Below are 16,161 nucleotides of genomic sequence, written 5' to 3' on the forward strand. Positions count from 1 at the left end.
ACAAATTCATGTATTAATTGAAATTTGAAAAATATTGAACGCACTCGGCGAATTAACATGGAAATGAAAAATTTATACGCGAACCGGATAATTGATAAAACTGGATCGATATTGCAAAATGTCTGTATTAAAAATTGCGTTAAAAATTCCATTCTATGAGAACTGAAACTGCAGTTCGGGAAAATTAGTTGAAAACTCGCGTTGAATAAAATCGCAGAGGAGAGGTTAAATATGCATCCCCGTTACTACATGAAAGAATGGTTCAAATTTCGATGTTAAATGATTTTAATTATTCAATGTGGGTAAATTTTGTTCCAGCGAATTAATTGCGAGCCTCACTCATATATTTACAACAATTTTTTAAACGAATCTCGCTAACGAGATTGAAACTAATGATGCAGTATTAACGAATATAATGAATTCCATGCATTTAATTATGCTATTTTTATTGCGGTTCTCGTGTATAGAATTTAATATAAATGCTCACATTTCGTTCGCCATTTTCACTGCGGCTCGACGGCTTATTCTATTGATAGAACAGATGGAGACACCTGTAAATGGACGTTACAGTTTGTAATCTTTAGTACTATACAAATAAACGTTCGGAACACAGTTTACTCGAGAATTCTGCGAATCATTTCTGAGGTATTTCATCAAATTTCTATTGTACTCCCTTTATCGAAAGGGAATCACGAGCTGAATTCCCACGCGCTGAATTAATACGCGTTGAATTTCCCACGCGTTGAATTCCCTACGCGTTGAATTCCCAACGCTTGGAATTTTTTACGCGTTGAATTCCCTACGCTTGGAATTTTCTACGCGTTGAATTCTCTACGCTTGGCATTTTCTACGCGTTAAATTCCCACGCGCTGAATCCATTACGCGTCGAATATTCCACGCATTGAATTCCCTACGCGTTGAGTTCCCACGCGCTGAATCCCTCACGCGTCGAATTTCCCACGCGTTTAATTCCCTACGCGTTGAATTTCTACGCGTCGAATTTTCCACGCGTTTAATTCCCTACGCGTTGAATTCCCACGCGTCGAATCCCTCACGCTTTGAATTTTCCATGCGTTGAATTCCCTACGCATTAAATTTCCTACGCGTGGAATTCCCTACGCGTTGAATTCCCCACGCGTGGAATTGTTTACGCGTTGAACTCTCGATGCATTGAATTCCCCACGCGTGGAATTCCCTACGCTTGGAATTTTCTACGCACTGAATTCCCACACGTTAAAATCCGACGCGCTGAATTCCTCACGCGTCGAATTCTCCACGCGTTGAATTCCCTGCGCTTGGAATTTTCTACGCGTTGAATTTCTACGCGTAGAATCCCTCACGCGTTGAATTTTCCACGCGTTGAATTCCCTACAGATTAAATTTCCTACGCGTTGAATTCCCCACGCGTGGAATTGCTTACGCGTTGAACTCTGAATGCATTGAATTCCCCACGCGTGGAATTCCCTACGCTTGAAATTTTCTACGCACTGAATTCCCACGCGTTAAATTCCTACTCGCCAAATCCCTGCGCTCTAAATTCCTATGCGCTGAATTCCTACGCATTGAATTCCCCACGCGTGGAATTCCCTACGCTTGGAATTTTCTACGCGTTGAATTTCTACGCACTGAATTCCCACGCGTTAAATTCCTACGCGCCAAACCCCTGCGCTCTAAATTCCTATGCGCTGAATTCCTACGCATTGAATTTCCCACGCGTTGAATTTTCTACGCATTGAATTTCACCCATTCCATTGTACATCCTTTGCACCCAATAACGCTCCAGCAATTTTTCAGTTTAAATTACTCAAAGGACACTTCCAAGAATGACAGCGGTATTAACAATCAAACTCAGTTACCTGGAAAATTTAATTTGTACGTCGGAAAAAATTCCGTCTCCACGCTGGTCATCACAGGATTTTTCATGAATTCCACGTAACTGTAATAAACCGTGTAAACCATAGTGGGCACCATGAACGCGTACAACAGAAACCAAACCGTTCTGCAAAACATGTTCAGAGCACATAATTAATACGCACGAATTTCAATTAATTCCTGTGAAACGTTGAACGTCCATCGATATAACGTGAAAGTTTCATTAAAATTTGTCGCGTTTCACCGTTAGAAAGAACGTCTAAATTACCTGTCGAACCACGTCGTACTGGATTCCGTGAAATATTTGAAACCCGCCAGCTTCGTGTACTTACAGTATAGCTTGCCGTATTTTATCAACGCTCGAACGAAACGCGATCTTGTTTCGCGCGTTTCACGCTTTAAAACATCTTTCCTATCGTAGATTCGCATTTCATGGAACGAAATTTCGACCCACCTGCAATTTTTCAACGTTACGTTGCTTAATTATGCGTTTAATTAAACTTCAACCATTTTTTCAAATTTGCGGTCGGATATTGCGGTGGACTTTTGTTATATGGCATTTTTATATGGCATTTTATATATTCGTATTAGCAGCGACTTTTCTTTATTATCGTGCGACAAATTTTTTTTATGCAGTAGATTTGTATTTTTTAGATTTATAGAAGTTAAAATAGAAGTTAAAGAAGTTAGATTTTTATGCATTGGTTTACTGTGCGTTGGATTTCTATGGGTAAGATTTTTACGCGCCAAATCCCTGCGCGCTAAATTCCCACGCGCTGAATTCCTGAGCGATGAATTTCCCACGCATTTAATTTTCTACGCGTTGAATTCTCCGCACTTGGAATTTTTTACGCGTTGAATTCCCACGCGTTAAATTTCTATGCGCCAAATCCCTACGCACTAACTTTCCCACGCGCTGAATTCCCACGCGTTGAATTCTCTACGCGTTGAATTTCCCACGCGTGGAATTCTCTACGCATTGAATTCCCTACGCGTTGAATTTCCCACGCGTGGAATTCTCTACGCATTGAATTCCCTATGCGTTGAATTTCCCACGCGTGGAATTCTCAATGCATTAAATTCCCTACGCGTTGAATTTTCCACGCGTGGAATTCTCAACGCATTGAATTCCCTACGCGTTGAATTTCCCACGCGTGGAATTCTGTACGCATTGAATTCCCTACGCGTTGAATTTCCCACGCGTGGAATTCTCTACGCATTGAATTCCCTACGCGTTGAATTTCCCACGCGTGGAATTCTCTACGCATTGAATTCCCTATGCGTTGAATTTCCCACGCGTGGAATTCTCAACGCATTAAATTCCCTACGCGTTGAATTTTCCACGCGTGGAATTCTCAACGCATTGAATTCTCTACGCGTTGAATTTCCCACGCGTGGAATTCTCAATGCATTAAATTCCCTACGCGTTGAATTTCCCACGCGTGGAATTCTCTACGCATTGAATTCCCTACGCGTTGAATTCCCCACGCGTGGAAATCTCTACGCATTGAATTCCCCACGCGTGGAATTCTCAATGCATTAAATTCCCTACGCGTTGAATTTCCCACGCGTGGAATTCTCAATGCATTAAATTCCCTACGCGTTGAATTTCCCACGCGTGGAATTCTCTACGCATTGAATTCCCTACATGTTGAATTTCCCACGCGTGGAATTCTCAATGCATTAAATTCCCTACGCGTTAAATTTCCCACGCGTGGAAATCTCTACGCATTGAATTCCCTACGCGTTGAATTTCCCACGCATTGAATTCCCTACGCGTTGAATTTCCCACGCGTGGAATTCTCTACGCATTGAATTCCCTACGCTCTGAATTCCCACGCATTAAATTCCTACGCACTGTATTCCCACGCGTCGAATTATTATATGTCAAATCTCTACGCTCTAAATTCTTACGCATCAAAACCCACCTCGCCAAATCCCTCCTCGTCAATTCCCCACGCCAAATATCACCATACATTAAACCGTCCACAATGTCCCAAAAATCCACAGCAATAACTGTCTCAATCTCAGCAAACAAACTAAAATTACGTCAAATTGTGCTTAATCTAGAATTCCAATTATACGTACGATTGTCAACTCCTGAGTGTTTACACGACGACTGTGACCCAGACTTTTTCATTTGTCCTCGTAAAATGCTAGCCACGTCCTTCCGCGATATGGCTGATATGTCGTCCTTCACAATTGCACTTGGCGCGCACTGTCCAGACGCGGTTGCATGATTGATTGTTGAGAAGATTATTTATCCTGGTACCTATGTTTTATTGTTATCGTTTACCGGAGACAGTATGAACTTCATATGACTAATCTGATGTGTTTCTATGATTGTCTGATGTGACATATGTTACTTCTGCGTATCTGGGGATGACAGTTCTGTCGCAGTCGATTTATTGATTTGGGACGAAAATGTACAAAAAGGTAGATTATACTATTTAAATTAGAGATTTTGCTATTGATGTTAATAGTTGGTGTTAGGTTAAGTAGGTCAGTTTCATCTGGGAAATGGAGAAGAAATTTTTAACATCTCCGAATTGCAACGTTGCTTCGAAATTGATTTGAAATGAATATTGCAGGTCTATTCATATTCTATGAGACTAATATATTTTTCTAATAACGAGCCCGACGCACTTATCTCGATGTTCGATCGTTCGAAATAAATGACGCGTGCTCAATCACATACGTGCATCATCGTAAAAAATGTTCGATCGGGATGCTACTCATGCATATTATATCACGATGAAATATTTAAAAGCAGCGTGTATGAACGTTCATCGTAAGTTCGAACGGAACAGCGTTCGATTTCAACTATAAACTAGTTTGTACCTTCAAAATGTTAATAAATCATCTTGCAACTGTGATCGATCGGACGAAACAACAATTTTATATAACATTGATCGATCGTTGAACGAAAACACAAGAGAGAAAACACGGTTCTACCAAAGGTTTCAACCGTTTGCATGTCAAATAATTGATTTCCCGATTCCTCATAATTCATCCGAACAAAAAATTGTACTACCTTTGTAAAATTTATAATCAACATTTTTCTAGATTGAAGAGAACGAAGAATTTTAAGAGTCCCGTGACATTAAATTGCGATGCATTGTGGTGTCATAATGACATTCCTCCACTATTATAGCATTCTTTTCTCTTCCACGCGTGATTTGCAACCTTGATTTACAACTCGCCGCGAATCCACCCTTTTTTGACCACGGAAATCGTGTTTCTTCCGCGAAAGATTATCGCGATAATTTAATTACGAGAAGTTAAATGGCTCGGGGATGCAATTACGTCCTGCCACGTTGCACCGTTGAATTTTAGTAGCATTACATTTCACAGGGAGGCTTTGCAGGCTGTTGTTTCACCTCGTTTATCGTTTCTGTTGCAGTCGCATGGATTTCAATTACGGTACTCGTCATTTTGCCGGAAACGAAATTGCAGAAGTTCAAAGTGATTGAAATTTTGAATATTGAGCTTCTTGAATGTCGCACTTGATTGTCGATTTAACGGGCACTAATTGATCGCTTAGGGATGATATATATGGGATTACAAGCTTTGATAATTTAGTGCGTGGTAGTTGAGCTTGTGACAAATTAACTTGTGGAGATTCAACTCTTAGGAATTTGGCGCGTAGGAATTTGACGCGTGGGAATTCAGTGCGTAGAAATTCGTCGCGTGGGAATTCAATGCGTGAAAAATTCCACGCGAAGGAATTCAGCGCATGGGAATTTAACGCGTAGGGATTCAGCGCGTGGGAATTTAACGCGTGTAAATTCGGCGCGTAGAATTTCGACGCATGGGAATTCGACGCGTAGGGAATTCAGCGCGTAGAAAATTTAACGCGTGGGAAATTCTACGCGAAGGAATTCAGCGCATGGGAATTTAACGCGTAGGGATTCAGCGCATGGGAATTTAACGCGTGGGAATTCAGTGCGTGGGAATTTAACGCGTGTGAATTCGGCGCGTAGAATTTCGACGCACGGGAATTCGACGCGTAGGGAATTCAGCGCGTAGAAAATTCAACGCGTGGGAAATTCTACGCGAAGGAACTTAGCGCGTGGGAATTTAACGCGTAGGGATTCAGCGCGTGGGAATTTGACGCGTGGGAATTCAGCGCGTGGGAATTTAACGCGTGTGAATTCGGCGCGTAGAATTTCGACGCATGGGAATTCGACGCGTAGGGAATTCAACGCGTAGAAAATTCAACGCGTGGGAAATTCTACGCGAAGGAACTTGGCGCATGGGAATTTAACGCGTAGGGATTCAGCGCGTGGGAATTTAATGCGTGTGAATTCGGCGCGTAGAATTTCGACGCACGGGAATTCGACGCGTAGGGAATTCAGCGCGTAGAAAATTCAACGCGTGGGAAATTCTACGCGAAGGAATTCAGCGCATGGGAATTTAACCCGTCGGGATTTAGCGCATGGGAATTTAACGCGTAGGGATTCAGCGCATGGGAATTTAACGCATAAGAATTCTACGCGTAGAGATTTGTAATACAAAAACCAGATCAATTAAATACAAAGAAAAGAGAGAATCATAAAAGGCATTATGTGTGCTAAAAATAAATAAAGAATACGTACTTCAATGCTTTATAAATCGAGAAAGGAATTCTCACACATAAATTTCCGAGGCGAAGAATGCATTATCCAAAGCGCAATGCACACGTGTGGCTGTCAACTACCATTTAGAAACGCGATTCAATAATTTTTCTTCAGACCTGAGAATATCTCGAGTAGATTCTAAGTGCATTTCTTGAATGAATCACGCTCGATTAAACGTTCCCGGGTGGTAATAATTTTATCGCAACGATATGTCGAGGACAGACACGCGTCTAAACTAAACGTTTTCATCGTTTCATGTCAGCGGGATGTGGTGCTGTTACTTGATCTGTTTTATTATTTCGTCGGTATTTAACGCGCAGGAATTCAGCGCGTAGGAATTTAATGCGTGGGAATTCGACTCACAGGAATTTGACGCGTAGGAGTTCTACGAGTAGAAATTCGGCGCGTGGGAGTCTAATGCGTGGAAATTTGGCGCTCAGGAATTTAACGCGCAGGAATTTAACGCGTAGGAATTCAGCTCATAGGAATTCGGTAGAAATTTTACTACTATTTTATTGAACCTTGAAGTGTAGATTTTATAGTTAGTGAAATTATATAAAAACATCAGAAATTAATTTTATGATTTTACAATTTCATTTAGCATTTTTTAAAGAATTTTTTTTTAACAAAAAGTAAGTACTACACCCCTATATCAAAATTAAAAAAATCAAGCTACCAAAGTTCTCTTATCCCAATAAAATCCCAGACTTTTCCAAACGCATCTCGACTTTCTCCCTTAATAATGATTGACACATCGTAAATCCACGAGCTCTAATCCTAAGTGTACGCGTTACAGCTTCAAAGGTAAATCTTCTTAATTGACGGCATTAATTGGGGAATACGGTGCGTGGGTTAAATCTGTCAAAACGTGAGAGAGGCTACCGTCGAATTTATAGTTCGATATTATACCGAAGCATTATAAATTAATAGCAGTAACAAAACTATTTGCGCGAGTGATTAACGGCGCGATTCGTAATGCGGAGATAACGATAATTTCAAAACGGAATCGAATGCTGTGGCTATTTAAAATAACTGCTACGATTACTGTACGAATGAATTGCGATCGCGGTGTCTCTGTTCCTTTCCTGCAATCGATAAATATCGCTGTGAAAACGATCGCTACAGAGGATGCATAATTGGTTGTAATTGGAAAATGGATGGTACCTGAGGAAATTTATCGAGTCAATTGGGGACGATTCGAAATACTGCTTCCATTTGACAAATTTTTTTATCGAGGTATACAAAATATACATATATATGTAAATTTAATGACAAGCACAATTTATTTTGCTGCTTTCAAAAAGGGCGACAAAAAGTGTCGACATATTCAATAAATAAAGTGATACACAATTTGGAAATTTTTTAATTTTTAGTATTTTTTGCTGAAGTAAATTTGCTACACTTGTGAAATTCATTAAATCAATAATTTAATAAGTCAATGATATGTGACGTTAATACATGTGTTCATATGTGATGTTAATGTATTGAGTATTCACGCACATATGTGTTCGACAATATTTATTGCATTTATCGTTAAGTGAAGGTAATTTTATAAAAGTGTCTACAAAAAGTGTCCATATGTATTGTACATAAATTATAAATAATTTGCCACACTTGAAAAATTCGTTAAATCAATAATTTATTAAGTCAATGTGTGACGTTGATACATGTGTTCATATGTGATGTTAATATGTTAAATAATCGTACAAATATGTGTTCGACAATTTATGTTGCATTCATCGTTAATTGAAGATAATTTTATAAAAGTGTCTACAAAAATTGTCCATATGTATTGTACATAAATTATAAATAATTTGCCACACTTGTAAAATTCGTTAAATCGATAATTTATTAAGTCAATGTGTGACGTTGATACATGTGTTCATATGTGATTTTAATATGTTAAATAATCGTACAAATATGTGTTCGACAATTTATGTTGCATTAAGTGAGGTAATTTTATAAATGTTTCTTGCAAAGTCCTCAATTAGCAATAATTTGTAAAGATTACTCCAGGCTGTTTAATTCAGTTTTCAGGCACATTACATTTACGGTTCCATTGAAATACAAAACAGAATCCTTCTGTTTTTTTAAATACCGTACCACGCCGCCAATTATCATATTTATAAAACGGCCTGTTCCATATTCAGTCGCGTAAATTGCCAGCAATCTCTCGTCGTGGATTAATTTTTAACCCAGATTCCGTTCCCCTCGTATCGAAATGGGCGTTTCGTTTTATTTCGTTTAATCACATGCTGGAAAATACATATCAGGGAGTCGAGTGACGTTCAAATTCGTCGCAGCGTTACAGAGGCCCGTAAAAATCGATGCGGTTGAAATTCGAGAGAAATACGTTCGATAATATTTTTTTTAAACAATCCTTTCGCTTTGGAGAATAATGCAAGGTTGAATCGAGGCTTGCCGGTTATCCCTGAACGTACGACGCCTGGAGTCATCGCGAAAATCCAGAAGGCAATCATGCACTTGTCAAATGCACAACGTGGCCCGATTCCGTGAGATTTCGTGCTTACAGAATGGAGGAATATTTCAGGAATATTTCGAAGAAATCTTGCCCGCAAATATTCCCGAGTTGTTGCATATTTCTATTATTCGTTACGGTGAATCGTAAGCTTCGATTGTCCGAGGATCAACCACGAAACACGAGGCTCGAAACCGCGGAGCATAGAAATCGCCGTTTCGTATGCAACGTTGCAACGGTTTGTACGTAAATCCCTACTGCGGATTCGTCGGCTTTTGGAAGATTAATAAAATATTTCGGTATTAGACGATCGAAGAAGCTAACCGGAGATACGGTAGACTCGGTTATATTGTTATGTATCCGATACTTGCATGCTGGATTGCGTCGCGTTCGATAATTTCGCGCTAAGTAACCACACGTTAAGTATTATCACATAGGTAGATATCAGATATGTGGATAGATGTTATGTGTTAGGATACATCAGATTAGCGTTTTATCTAAACAAGGTGTAATCGTCTGATATTATATTCCTACGAGCTATAGTCATCACGTGCTAAGTACCAAAGCGTTGTAATTGTCTTGCATTGTAATTTTTTTAGGCTATAATTTCCATCATTGTTACAATCTTAAATTGTAATCATGAATTGCAGTCTTAAGGCACTGTAATCGCAATGCGTTGTAATGACGATGCGTTGTAATCTTAGCTAATAGTATTTGCTATGCGTTGTAACCTTGATGAGTGGTAGTAGTTATGCGCTGTAACCTTGATGAGTGGTAGTAGTTATGCACTGTAACCTTGATTAGTGGTAGTAGTTATGCGCTGTAACTTCAACGCGTTAGAATCTCTACGCGTTGAAATCTCGTTGCGTTGTAACCTCGTCGTGCTGTAATCTCGGCGCGTTGTGATCTCGTTGCGTTATATTCTCGTAGCGTCGTAATCTCAGCGCGTTGTAATCTTGACGCATTGTAATTTCAGCGCGTCCTGATCTCAAAGCGTTGTAATCTTGACACGTTGAAATCTCGTAGCGTTGTAATCTCAGCGCGCTGTAATCTCGACGCGTTGTGATCTCGTTGCGCTGTATTCTCGTAGCGTCGTAATCTCAGCGCGTTGTAATCTCGTAGCGTCGTAATCTCAGCGCGTTGTAATCTCGGCGCGTTGTAATTTCAGCGCGTTGTGGTCTCAAAGCGTTGTAATCTCGACGCGTTGAGATCTCAAAGCGTTGTAATCTCGTGGCGTTGTAATTTCAGCGCGCTGTAATCTCGACGCATTGTGATTTCGTTGCGCTGTATTCTCGTAGCGTTGTTATCTCAGCGCGTTGTGATCTCAAAGCGTTGTAATCTCGACGCGTTGAAATATCAAAGCGTTGTAATCTCGACGCGTTGTAATCTCGGAGCGTTGTAACCGCAACGCGCTGTAATTTCAGCGCGTTATGATCTCGACGCATTGTGACCTCAACGCGTTGTAATCTTGAAGCGTTGTAATCTCGATGCATTAGAATCACAATGCGTTAGAATTACTAGGCGTTGTGATCCCGTCGCGCTGTAATCTCAACGCGTTGTAATCTCAGCCCACAATAATCTCCACGTGACAAATCACCCCTCGATATATCGCCCCTTCAAATCCAAAAAACATAACATATCCACTTACTCTGTTTATTACATCACCACCGCGATTTTCCCAAAGAATAAAAGTACAAAATGGAGCAAATACACGCTCGAGAGTATAAAAGTGTCGTTAATTTTTACGACAGCGAAATGATAAAGCGTGACACCTTTCTGTACAATCGAAGTATCGTAGAAGAGATCGATTTGGCCGTCGTGAAATACTCGTAAAGCGAACTCATCGAGGCAGTATCGTTCTTTAAAAGGTACGTTTTATACGGTCACGTAAACGGAAAGTATCTTGCGTAAAAGCGGTTCCTACAGGATACTCGGGACGCTTCGAATCAAGCTGGTTAAATTGCCGAAGACGAACGACGACGTGGATTGTCTTATTTTCGTGACGAAGGTACGACAGTTGCTCCCGGCAATGCGGTGTCCCCAAGGGATCCACTAATTTCACCTACGCCATTAACCGTAAGCTTGCTTGCGCCGCAAACAATTCAACATTCTTGTATTACCTTTGTTTCTTAATCTACGATTTTCACTTCGCTGTGGGATAAAGGGATTGCGAAACGATGGTTTAATTTGGAACTTTCTGAGATTTGTCGCGAAGGAGTTTTTAGATTTTTAGTTCTTTTACTATCGCGTAGATTCACACGCGTTGTAGCTTCATATGTTAGATTTGTAATCGTTGTATCACCACGTGTTAGATTTCTATGCATTCGAAAATCGATACATTAGATATCCACGCATTAAATTTTTATGTGTGTTGTTTCATCATATGTTAAATTTCCATATGCTAAGCTTCTGCGCGTGTGGTGTCCTCATATGTTAGATCTGCACTAGTTATATCATCACGTGTTAGATTTCCATGCATTCGATAATCGATACATTAGATTTGCACGCATTAAATTTCTACGCGTGTCGTTTCATCATATGTTAAATTTCCATATGTTAAGCTTCTGCACGTGTGGTGTCCTCATATGTTAGATCTGCACTAGTTATATCATCACGTGTTAGATTTCCATGCATTCGAAAATCGATACATTAGATTTCCACGCATTAAATGTCTACGCGTGTCGTTTCATCATATGTTAAATTTCCATATGTTAAGCTTCTGCACGTGTGGTGTCCTCATATGTTAGATTTGTACTTGTTATATCACCACGTGTTAGATTTCTATGCATTCGAAAATCGATACATTAGATATCGACGCATTAAATTTTTATGTGTGTTGTTTCATCATATGTTAAATTTCCATATGTTAAGCTTCTGCACGTGTGGTGTCCTCATATGATAGATCTGCACTAGTTATATCATCACGTGTTAGATTTCTATGCATTCGAAAATCGATATATTAGATTTGCACGCATTAAATTTCTACGCGTGTCGTTTCATCATATGTTAAATTTCCATATGTTAAGCTTCTACACGTCTGGTGTCCTCATACGTTAGATTTATACTCGTTATATCACCACGTGTTAGATTTCTATGCATTTGAAACTCTACTTGTCTGACGACTTGCCTATACTACTTGTCTGACTAGTTGCTCATACTATTTGTCTTACTAGTTGCTTATACTACTTGTCTGACTAGTTGCTCAATCTACATGTCTGACTAGTTGCTTATATTACTTGTCTGACTAGTTGCATTTACTACTTGTCTGACTAGTTGCATACGCTACTTGTCTGACTAGTTGCTTATATTACTTGTCTGACTAGTTGCTCAGTCTACTTGTCTGACTAGTTGCTTATTCTACTTGTCTGACTAGTTACTCAATCCACTTGTCTTACCAGTTGTTCATACTACTTGTCTGACCAATTGCTTATACTACTTGTCCGACTACATACTGATACTACTTACTCAACCTGCGTCACATACTACTTGTCTGACCACCAACTCTATACTGCCTTCCCTACACTTACATTTAAAAATCAAATATCAATTACATCTCGTCTACCTCGTAATTCGTAATCCAGATAATGCACACAATAACAGATATTAATAGTGTCTGCGACAGTATACTGAATACGAGACAAGACGACCGAAATCATTAAAAAAGCAACGAAAGGTTGGTTCGCGGAACAGGGGTAAATGGCAACCGAGGAACGAATTGAGGAACGAGAAAATTGCATCGCGCCTTTTTTCGCTTCGACGTTCTCTTCATAATTGTGTCTGGGTGCGAAATTCGCGAACGTTTTAAAGCGACGAACAAAGAGTTTGAATTGCGCGTTGCAGCACCGGCACAAAAGATTAAGCGGAGAGTTAATTACGGTCCGTATGGCGGAATGGCTCGAAGAAGAAACGCATACGCAGTGACGTGGGGCCACCAGGCGAAGATAAAGGGAAAGGAATTAAGAGAAACACCACGACAAAAGGGGAGGGAAAAGCCTTTTGTTTCGTCTTAATTGCGTGACTAGTCGCGTTACACGTTCTCCGTCTTATCTCCGCCTTTTGACCATCCGCATTCCTCTCCGCTTTCTGGCGTTTAAAAATTCCCGGCTATTTCTAAAAAGAACGCGATAAAGTGGCCCTTATCCTCGGTTACCTTAATCTCCGTACTTTCAGCGGAGATAGCTGCTTAGAATTTGTTTTTACTTGCTTAGATTTTCTCTTCGATTATTCACAATTTGTTTTCACTTGCTTCGATTTTATGTTCGATTATTCACAATTTGTTTTCACTTGCTTAGATTTTCTCTTCGATTATTCACAATTTATTTTCACTTGCTTAGATTTTCTCTTCGATTCTCCACAATTTGTTTTCACTTGCTTAGATTTTTTCTTCGATTTTTCACAATTTGTTTTCACTTGCTTAGATTTTCTCTTCGATTTTTCACAATTTGTTTTTACTTGCTTAGATTTTCTCTTCGATTATTCACAATTTGTTTTTACTTGCTTAGATTTTCTCTTCGATTTTTCACAATTTATTTTTACTTGCTTAGATTTTCTCTTCGATTATTCACAATTTGTTTTTACTTACTTAGATTTTCTCTTCGATTATTCACAATTTGTTTTAACTTGCTCAGATTTTCTCTTCGATTCTTCACAATTTGTTTTCATGCGATGACGTCATTTTATCGGAGACGTCTATCGAATAATTTTGGAGTCAAGTTCGAGTGATCCAATTACGGGCAATTGCTCGATTAGTCAGAAGGGTTTCACGCGTGCGCCTGCCATTTTATCAGCACGGAAAATGGGGTGACGAAAAGGGAAAAGAATTAAGAGGAAAGCCACCGCTTTTCATACATGAACGAACGCAGCTACCTGGGGCTGTAAAAGAAGATAGGAAGAAAGAAGGGGCTTTGTTAAGCGCAAATTGAATGGGTAGTTCCGTCTTTCCCTCGTCAGTTTGTGTAAGCGAGGGAGTCGGCCTCTTTAAGCGACAACGATCCGGCTTTCGAAGATCTCCTCGATAGCATATGTTCCACGGGATTTATGTGGGGATAACTGCTTTATAAAAGTGCGATCCAGTTCTTATTATTTGAATTATTGTCGCACGAGAGGATCAGATTGGCCACTTTTATAAAAATAAAATCGTTGCTGTGAATATATGAAACTTATACCTACAAGTTTTAAATTTTTACACATTAAAGTTAGTAAAATTAATTTGAAAGTTCACACCTTGAATTTATGAAACGTCAAATTAATAAAGAAAAGTGCAAATAGAATCGTAGGCACGGAATTAAGAAATCGTTATTACATCTAAACATTTGCTGACACAATTGATAGGAACAAACACGTTCCGCTGTTTACTGTTTTCGATGTACGCATCCGCGTTAATTCGCTCAATAAATGAAACGCAAATATTTAACGATGCGTGTTTAAGCGGGTCCGGGGATGGGCGAGAAAAAAACAATTTTCCCGGCCGTGCAAATAGTTGAAATGGAAAAACAATGTACGAAAAGTAGAACAGTGATCGACAATAAAAATGAAAGAAAAACGAGTCGGCGATTCCCGTTGGCGCATTCTGAAAATACAAACCAACCGGCAGATCGTAAAGAATTCGGGCGATTGATAGATTCCGGGGGAAGGAATGAAAATATTCTACGTTATCGAAAGCTTTTTCCCTTTGATAAATAACAATCGTGTTTTACTTAATCGCCGACGTTCCATTACCGCGTTGAAAACCTAATTTTCGTTAACGATTAACAAATTCCTCTCACGAGGCTGAGCTTCTTTTAGGAGGGAAATTCGTCCTAGAGCTAACAGGCTCTGTTATTATTTATCAAATGTAATCGCCGTAATTTAGAACCTTTACACCGGATGCATGTGCGCGGAAAGGCAAAGGGGTTCAAGACTTACAGTAGTTGCCAAAAGCTTGCTGTAAAGGGAATTTAACAGGTTAATGCATTTACAACTACTTACGTTTGCTGTATTCCTTTACCGTATTTGCTGTATTCCTTCGCTGTGTATCTTGTACAGTAGATGTGTGCTAGAATGGTATCAAAGGATGTCAGAACGTATAAAATAAAGGGTTGCTTTTGATTGAGAGTGTACGAATTTTATAAATAGAAAGCTAACACGTAATGATTACAATGCGTGTTGGTTGTAACGCGTTATTATAACCCGTAGAGGTTTAACACGAGGGAGTACAATATGTGGGCATTTAACGCATGGAGGGATTCGTGAAAATCTGATGTAGAAGTGTGACACGTGGAAATGTTACGTAGAAATCGGATACGTGGAAATTTAATGGGTAGATGTCTGCACGTTAAAATTTAACGGGTACAATTTAAGGTGTGCGAAGTTAACACGAGGAAATCTAGTGGGTAGGAATTAACACGTGGAAATCTAATTGGCAGGAAATTAATGCGTGGAAAGTTAATGCGTGAAAATCTAATGGGTGGAAATCTAACATGTAGAAATCTAATGGGTAGAAATCTAATATGTGGTTACCTTACGGGTAGAAATCTCACAGGTGGAAATCTGACGGGTAGAAATCTAACGCGTGGAAATCTAACAGGTAGAAATCTAACGTATGGAAATTGAACGAGTAGAAATCTAATATGTGGTTACCTCACGGGTAGAAATCTCACAGATGGAAATCTGACGGGTAGAAATCTAACGCGTGGAAATCCAACAGGTAGAAATCTAAGGTATGGAAATTGAACGGGTAGAAATCTAATGGATAGAAATATAACATGTGGTTACCTAACGAGTAGAAATCTCACAGGTGGAAATTTGACGAGTGGAAATCTAACGCGTGGAAATCTAACGGGTAGAAATCTAACGCGTGGAAATCTAACAAGTAGAAATCTAACGCGTGGAAATCTAACAAGTAGAAATCTAACGCGTGGAAATCTAACGGGTTGAAATTTAACGCGTGGAAATCTAGCAAGTAGAAATCTAACGCGTGGAAATCTAACAAGTAGAAATCTAACGCGTGGAAATCTAACGGGTTGAAATTTAACATGTGGTTATCTAACGGGTAAAAATCTCACAGGTGGAAATCTGACGGGTAGTAATCTAACGCGTGGAAATCTAACAGGTAGAAATCTAACGTATGGAAATTGAACGGGTAGAAATCTAATATGTGGTTATCTCACGGGTAGAAATCTCACAGATGGAAATCTGACGGGTAGTAATCTA

Source organism: Megachile rotundata, chromosome 9 (genome assembly GCF_050947335.1).
Source record: "Megachile rotundata isolate GNS110a chromosome 9, iyMegRotu1, whole genome shotgun sequence".
Lineage (NCBI taxonomy): Eukaryota > Metazoa > Arthropoda > Insecta > Hymenoptera > Megachilidae > Megachile > Megachile rotundata.